At 42.5% G+C, this 7882-nt stretch overlaps 1 pseudogene; it reads left to right on the top strand.

The window, feature by feature from the left end:
- Positions 1-4303: 4303 nt before the first annotated feature.
- Positions 4304-5329, top strand: LOC102442818 (annotated as a pseudogene).
- The last annotated feature ends 2553 nt before the right edge of the window (positions 5330-7882 follow it).

Below are 7882 nucleotides of genomic sequence, written 5' to 3'. Positions count from 1 at the left end.
GTTTTCCCTTTCACTTCTCTGACCCGGAAACCACACTCTCCCATTTTGTTCTTCACCATGAAGTTTATTCCCACATAAGGGCCTGCCCACCCTTGCATTGGGATCCCCAGGTTAAATGGCTGGGGAATGAGATTTTGTGCACTTGGCCCTTTAACAGGGGTGCTTGGGTTTCTTAGCAGAGTCCCATCCTCTTCCTTGGCAAGACAGAATCCCTGTTGCTTTTTCACAACCCAGATATTATGTGGGCTCCTCTTCCCAGCTCTGACGTTCTGGGCTGGAGAACCCTGCATGGGGTTGAGACCCCATGTTCCTCAGGGGGAGATTTTGAAGCGGAGATGCTTCTGAATTCTCAGCCACAGCACATGAGTGTGGGCCAGCCCCTTTTATGTCTCTACCGTTCCTACCATTCTTGATGTGGCTTCTTCTGTAAATCATTGGTTATAAGACTTGTGTTCAGGTGGTCTTCAGTGGTTATTCAGATTCACTGTTCTATATTTTAGTTGTAATTCCAGTTTGGTACTGGAGCGAGGTGAGTGTAAATTTTACCTAATCCACCACCATCTTGGATTCCTTAAGACATTTAATAGAAATCTACTTCCCTTAACTTTTCTCACTTTTTTGTTGTCTTTTTTCTTCCATCTTCCTACCACCCCTCCTCTTTTTTTGCTACTCTGGCCTCTTGGTTGCATATAATACTTTGTGTGTCTATGATTCCTAATATGTTGCCAAAAAACCACATATGTATTATGTACCATATTTATTTTATAGTATGTCTTGCATTTACTCTTCTACCCCTAATACAAACCCTGCCTGCAAGTCTCTCAGACTTTACTTCTTGAAATTCCAGCCTTTCTTGACATAGGTACCTGACTTTGTGTTTAAGTGTGAATATGCTAAATTGGAAGCTAATGGGAAAGTTTGGGGGAAATGTTAGCTCATTATGAAAATCATGTGCCAAACCATGTGGGAGCCTCTTAAATACAACTTTGGTGGTCATGAGCCTGTCCAGAGGGGGAATCCTGTAATGTCACCCCTTTGCTGAGTCCCAGTTTCATGGATAGTATCTTTGAATGGAATTGTCTGAGGGAGATTGTTCCTTGTGTAAAGTTCACATGATGGAGTTTGAAGAGCTTGTTTCACTTGGAGCCCAGCAGGACAGAATGGTTTGGAATGCAGCATTCAGTGTATTCTGTTTGGCTGAAAGCTGTCACAGGGAACAAGTACTTAGCAAACAGCATGAACAAGGATTTGAACTAGAAAATGATCAGGAACTTGACAACATTGTAATAATGGCTTATCTCCTCAAAAATGGCTCAATGGTGCACAAGGAGGTAATAAAGAAAACTAGGAAAATACATAAATAGATGTGGGTCTCATTCAAAATAACCCAGTGTAAGAGTGTCTCAATATGGATAAAGTTTGAACAGAGGTTGCTGGGTCACAGTAACCATCTCCACTTTATCTGATCAGATTTTTGTCTCTTTTAAGGCAATAGCCACAGACTAAGTGTGCATTCAGGATATCCACACACCTGTTGAAAATAGATTGATCAGTCAACTGCTTAGTCTGTTTCCATAATGTCAAATGGCTGGGTTTCATGTTTTTCTTTTTATATTTCACTGAATAGACTTGTTTATATCATTTTGGGCTTTTCATGTTTTAAGTGGAGTTATATGCAACTAGAGGCCTGATGCACAAATCTTTCAGAAGTTTACATTCCCTTTGCTTAAAAATTGTTCCTACTTATTTCTTTTTAAATTGAAGTACAACTAGCAAATACAATTATAATATATTTAAAGTATACAACATAATGATTTTATGTATTATATATATTATGAAAGGATTCCCCCCTCATCTAGTTAATTAATAAGATCTTATTCCTTAAAGTCTCTTTTTACTACTCCAATTTCAGATGGTATATGTGCCTTATACATAGAACCCACATCTTCATGAATGATCAAATTTAACTATTGCAGGTGTGTGTGATAGTCAGAGGCTCTGTTATGATACCATCCTCAGGGGCCATGCTATAGGAGCCCTCCTGCTTTAGGTGAAAACATGGATATAATAAGGTATTTATTACAAACAAGTTCAAGTTTATACCTCCATCCTGCCCTGTAGCCACTAGAGCTTTATCAAAGATCCAGTAGTCACTATAAAATGGCCAAGACAGCATGGTATCCACCCTCAATACATGTTAATAGACTCAGTGGAGAGCTTTAGTGTTGTGTATGGACATACCCTGGTTCATTGACTTCAGTTTGAAAAGAGATCAAATCCAATTAGACAACCTCTACAAAATTCAATTCAATTCAGCAAACATTGTTAGGATGGAAGGCACTGTGCTACCTCATGCAAAGCATTTGGAGTTTATTTTGGTTTCTTGTGGCAACCAAACTTGTCAGCACAAGTTAAGTTGGTCAATACTGAGGGTTTATTTTTCAGAAACTTCATGAATGCCTTTTTTAAAATTTACTTGTAACTCTTGAAATTTTTATAATTCTCTTCTCTGCTTGGAAGTCCTTTATCCAGAACTCCTATTTTTGGCTTGGATAGTGACTCAGATATTTCATAGACGAAGTTGTGGGCTTTTAACAGTGCTTTGTGACATAGTCCTTTGGTTTTAGGGGTACCATTTGACTCAAGAGGAGATGCTATATATATGAATTATTAGGGTTTCGCTTGTTTGAAGGATAGATTCTTTTCTATTTTTATTTTTTAATTAAAATTATTTTTATTTTTTATTTTTATTGATTTCAGAGAGGAAGCGAGAGGGAGAAAGAGAGAAACATCAATGATGAGAGAGGATTATTGATCGGCTGCCTCCTGCATGCCCCCTACTAGGGATTGAGCCTGCAACCTGGGCATGTGCCCTGACCAAGAATGGAACCAAGACTTCCTGGTTCATAGGTAGGCACAAAACCACTGAGCCATGCCAGCAGAGCTCTTTTCTATTTTTAATAAAAGGTGGTTCCAATTTTAGTACTGTCCAATGAAAATATAACACAAGCTCCATATGTAATTCAAAATTTTTAAGTAACCACATTAGAAAAAGAAAAAGGTAAATTAATTTCAATAACATATATATTTTATTGATTTCAGAGAGGAAGGGAGAGGGAGAAATAGAAACATCAATGATGAGAGAGAATCATTGAGCCATGCCAGCAGAGCTCTTTTCTATTTTTAATAAAAGGTGGTTCCAATTTTAGTAGTGGCCAATGAAAATATAACACAAGCTTCATATATAATTCTAAATTTTTAAGTAGCCACATTAGAAAAAGAAAAATATTAATTCATTTCATTAACATATATATGTATATTATTGATTTCAGAGAGGAAGGGAGAGGGAGAGAGAGATAGAAACATCAATGATGAGAGAGAATCATCGATCAGCTGCCTCCTGCATGCCCCCCACTGGGAATCGAGCCTGCAATCCGGCATGTGCCCTAACCTGGAATCGAACTGTGACCTCCTGGTTCATAGGTCAATGCTCAATCATTGAGCCAAACCAGCCAGGGCTTAATAATATATTTTAATTAACCCAATATATCCAAATATTTTCATTTTAATATGCAATTAATATAAAAATTACTAATGAGATATTTTATATTATTTTTTAAATCTCATATTAAGTCTTTTAAATTTGGTATATGTTTTATATTTACATTATATCTCCATTCAGTCTTGGCCCATTTCATGTGCTTAACAAGCCTGTATTGTCTTCCGGACGGAAAGTATAGTGTCAGTCAGGTGGCCAGTGGCTCCTGTATTGGACAACATTGTCTTAGATGGACCTAGTTTCCAATTGGGATGGAAGCTTATGATAACTCAAGTACACTGACTTCTTTTAAGGGATTTAACAACATGGCTATACTCAGGTATATCTAAAATGGGAATCCCTGTTGCAATATCTGAGATCATCAACCACTTTGCTTCAAGGAAAAGGATTATGGCTCTTTCTTTTTTTAAAATTTCTTTATTGATTAAGGTATTAATATGTGCCCTTATCGCCCCATTGCCCCCCTACCCCCCACTCATGCCCTCACGCCCCTGGTGTCTGTGTCCATTGGTTAGGCTTATATGCATGCATACAAGTCCTATGGTTGATCTCTCTCCCTTACCCCCACCCTCTCCTACCTTCCCTCTGAGGTTTGATGGTCTGATTGATATTTCTCTGTCTCTGGATCTGCTTTTGTTCATCAGTTTATGTTGTTCATTATATTCCATCAGATCATGTGATATTTATCTTTCTCTGGCTGATTTCACTTAGTGGATTATGGCTTTTTCCATGCCTAGTGCAGCAATGGTTCGTGGTCCTAAGAAGCATCTGAAGCCTGTTGCAGCACAAAAGCATTGGATTATGGATAAACTGACCAGTGTGTTGCTCCTCATCCAACTGCCAATCCCCACAAGCTGAGCGAATGTCTCCCTCTCATAATTTTCCTAAGGAACAGACATAAGTATGCCCCAACAGGAGATTAAGTAAAGAAGATCTACATGTAGCAGTTTATTAAGATTGATGGCAAGGTCAAAACTGGTATAGCCGTAACTGGTTTGGCTCAGTGGATAGAACGTCGGCCTGCGGACTGAAAGGTCCCAGGTTCGATTCCGGTCAAGGGCATGTACCTTGGTTGCAGGCACATCCCCAGTGGCGGGTGTGCAGGAGGCAGCTGATCGATGTTTCTCTCTCATCGATGTTTCTGACTCTCTATCCCTCTCCCTTCCTCTCTGTAAAAAATCAATAAAATATATTAAAAAAAAACTGGTATAAACTATACTGTTGGTTTTATGGATGTCATCAGTATTGACAAGATAGGAGAGAATTTTCATCTGATCTGTGACACCAAGGGTCACTTTGCTGTTCATCAGATTACACCTGAGGAGGCCAAGTGCAAGTTGTGCAAAGTGAGACAGATCTTTGTGGGTATAAAAGGAATCCTTCATCTGGTGACCCATGATGCTTGCATCATCCGCTACTCTGATCCCCTCATCAAGGTGAATGACACCATTCATATTTGGAGATTGGAAAAATTACTGATTTCATCAAATTTGACACTGGTAACCAAAGAATGGTGACCAAGGGAGATAACCATTGGAAGAACTGGTGTAATCACTAATAGAGAGATACTCTGGTTCTTTTGATGTGGTTCATGGGAAAGATGCCAATGACAACAGCTTTGCTACATGGTTCTCTAACATTTTCATTTTTTGCAAAAGTAACAAATCATGGAGTTTTCTTCCCTGTAGAAAGGGTATCCACCTCACCATTGCTGAAGAAAAAGACAAGAGACTGGTGGCCAAACAAGTGGATGAAATGATCTCTAGGTGACATCATTGGAAGAGTCTTTGTACGTAAAGATAATACAAGAGAAAACAAAAAACAGTGATTGTGATTCTTATGCTATGTATTGATTTTTCCAAAAATATACTTACAGTAAGCTGAGGAGGAGGTTGGCTGGCCACGGGAATTTGGCTGTGGGAGTGCACTGACCACCGGGGGACAGTTCCTGCATTGAGCATCTGTCCCCTGGTGGTCAGTGCACATCATAGCTACCGGCCAGTCATCAGGTTGTCTGGTGGTCCAGTCATAACAGTCACTTAGGCTTTTATATACATAGATTTTCTTTATCTGATACTAGAGGCCCGGTGCACAAAAATTTGTGCACTCGGGGTGGGGGGTCCCCCAGCCCGGCCTGTGCCCTCTCGCAGTCTGGGACCCCTCGGGAGATAACGACCTGCTGGCTTAGGCCTGCTCCCGGGTGGCAGAGGGCAGGCCCAATTCCTAGGTGCAGCCCCTGGTCAGGCTCAGAGCAGGGCCGATTGGGGAGTTGGGGCACCGCCCCGTCATGCACAGAGCAAGGCGGATCAGGAGGTTGCGATGCCACCCTCAGTCACGCTCAGGGTAGGGCCGATTGGGGGGTTGGGCTCCGTACCCTGTCACACACAGAGCAGGGTCGATGGGGAGGTTGCGGGAGCTCCCTCTGTCACTCACAGAGTAGGGCCGATAGGGGAGCTGGGGCACCGCCTCCTGTCACACACAGAGCAGGGCGGATCAGGGGGTTGGGGCACCGCCACTGTCACACTCAGGGCAGGGCCAATGGAGAGGTTATGGCTCTACCCTGTCACACACAGAGCAGGGCCCGTGGGGGAGGGGGGGGGTTGGGGCATTGCACCCTGTCACACACAGAGCAGGGCCGATCAAGGGGTTGGTGCGCCGCACCCTGTCAAACACAGAGCCACAGGGCAATCAGGGGATTGGGGAGCTCCCCCCTATCAGGCACAGAGCAGGGCTGATCAGGGGGTTGGGGCGCCTTCCCCTGTCACGAACAGAGCAGGGTGGATAGGGAGGTTGTGGCCCCGACCCCTGTCACTCACAGAGCCGCAGAGCGATCAGGGTGTTTGGGCGCTGCCCCCTGTCACGCTGATCCCGGTGCCAGGAGCCTCGCTGCTCCACTGATCCCGGTGCCAGGAGGCATATTACCCTTTTACTATATAGGATAGAAGTCTGGTGCACGGGTGAGGGCTGGCTGGTTTGCCCTGAAGGGTGTCCTGGATCAGGGTGGGGATCCCCACTGGGGTGCCTGGCCAGTCTGGGTGAGGGGCTGAGGGCTGTTTTCCGGAAGCGGGTGACTGAAGCTCCCAACCGCTCCTTTTTTTTTCTTTTTTCTTTTTTTTATTCTGGGCCAGCTTTAGCTCTGAGGCCTCGCTGCTGAAAACATCGATACAATGTTGCGGTCCGGCTGGCTGAACCTGGTTGAATGAAAGCCGGTTTCTGGGGTTTTGTTTAGCTTCTTATTATTGCAACATAGTACATAGTTGCTTAGAGTTGCAGCTGAGAGGCCAGCAGCGGCAGGCGGGGAACGTTGGAGTCCGCAGTCACTGGAGCAAGCAAGCCTCCCTGCTCACTTCAGTGCATGGCTGCCGGCCGCCATCTTGGCTGACAGTTAATTTGCATAAGGATATACTGATTAGCCAATGGGAAGGGTAGCGGTCGTATGCTAATTACCATGTTTCTCTTTTATTAGTGTAGATTATTACAGGCAAGAAAACCGAGGCCCAGAAAGATATGCTAACTTGGCCACTGTCCTTTGGCTAGTAAGTGATAGAGCTGGATTCAACCAAGGTCTTTTGACTTCCTGGCCAGTGTCCATACTTTGCCCCTGTTCCTTTTCTGCATTTCCCAAGTCCTATCCTTCAAATGCTGAGAGATAAGGATATGATGACTAGCTTTCTATTAAGAAATTAAATGAACAAAAATCCAACCTAACAATAAATTAGAGGGGGATTATTCACATCAGAAAACAAATATGCCATTGGTTTACAACCAACAGCTGAGGTGGACATTTATTAGGTGAAGTCAAGTATACATAGCTCCATAGGGCAGTTCATTATTTGACATAAACTAGAATAATTTTTTCATATTAGTTTTTATTTCCAGAATTGTGTTCTAACCTGAAACCTCTGAAATCAGTGCAGAATTACAAATTGAGTAGTTCCCCCCCCCCTTTTTTTCCTGGTAAAAGAATATTTTTCATACTCAAGGGGTTTCACAGAATGGAATGCACTTTTATTTTCCAAACCGAAAAACCAAAAACCATTGTTCTGCCTTTAGGAAATTTCACTTCTAACCTTATTTTGGTGAAACTCCTTTTAGTTCTCTTTACAATGGTGTTCTGAAGGACCACCAGCCTTAAAACAATGGCATGGAAGAATATGATCTGACATACAATGCAACCAATTAACAAGAAAACCCTAGAAACAGCAAAACCGACTGGCATGGGTCACAACCTTATATATTCCGTATCTTATTACCATTTGATACACATCAAGATGAGGCAAATAAGCAATTTTAATGGGAGAGAAATGAAACTTCAGCTGTAAC

Source organism: Myotis lucifugus, unplaced genomic scaffold (genome assembly GCF_000147115.1).
Source record: "Myotis lucifugus unplaced genomic scaffold, Myoluc2.0 scaffold_2, whole genome shotgun sequence".
Taxonomy (NCBI): Eukaryota; Metazoa; Chordata; class Mammalia; order Chiroptera; family Vespertilionidae; genus Myotis; species Myotis lucifugus.
The sequence above is the reverse complement of the archived record's forward strand: the minus strand, read 5'-3'. Positions and strand labels throughout refer to the sequence as shown.